Here is a 987-nt window from a genome sequence, read left to right as displayed (position 1 = left end):
AATAAAAATAAAAAAGTTTAAAAACTAAAATCTTTGGCAGAATTAAAAAAATAAATTATACCAAACTATATACATTTATTTTAATTGAGCTATTAAATAGGATGGAAGGAAGGTATGTACGATTGTCTGTATTTACAACTGAACTAAGCAAATGACACAGGAATGGAAATAGATCATATCTTTAAAGAATTATTAAAAGCTAGGATATTACGGTAAAGGAGAATGGTAAGCACATAAAATTAAAACAGAGTTTCAGCCTCCTGCTTTTGTGAATGTATCATCTGTCATAACCCTTCAGACAAACAGTCCATTATGACACAAATGTGTAGGTATAGATGAGGATTGAAGTTTCATAGGAAGGTATGAAAGGCTTTAACCATTTTTCAAAAACAGTCATTACATGTTAGAAATCACCAAGCAAATATTAATGGAAATATATAATATGGTTGTTATATAACCATATGATTGTATGTTGAAATTTCTCAAAACCAGCATTTTATTTATGAATTGATGAGTAGAAAGTGAAAAATTAGAAAAGAAGATGGAAATTAGGAGACAGGAGACAGGATGGGACTCATTAAGTTATGTAATACACTTCACATTAAAAGTAATATTTACACTATAACAATACAAATAGTGCCCTTGTTTAGTACTCATACGTATATTTACACATAATGAATTAATTATAATTAAAACATTTGTTTTAGATAAATAAAGAGACAACTCATTGTGTTATAGGTCATACACTTCACATTAAAACATTTGTTTTAGATTTGTGAAGAGATAACTCATTAGGTTATAGCATACACTTCACATTAAAAGTAATATTTACATTATAAATAATGCCCTTGTTCAGTACTCACAATTATATTTACACATAATTAATTAATTATAATTAAAACATTCTTTTGAGATTTATGAACTGAGTGAATGCTGATATGGATTAATATGTATGAAAACTCAAATTAATAAAGAATAACATTTTAT

Source organism: Halyomorpha halys, unplaced genomic scaffold, assembly GCF_000696795.3.
Source record: "Halyomorpha halys isolate HHAL.00 unplaced genomic scaffold, Hhal_1.1 Scaffold971.1, whole genome shotgun sequence".
In the NCBI taxonomy this organism is placed as follows: Eukaryota; Metazoa; Arthropoda; class Insecta; order Hemiptera; family Pentatomidae; genus Halyomorpha; species Halyomorpha halys.
Note: the sequence above shows the minus strand (reverse complement) of the source record.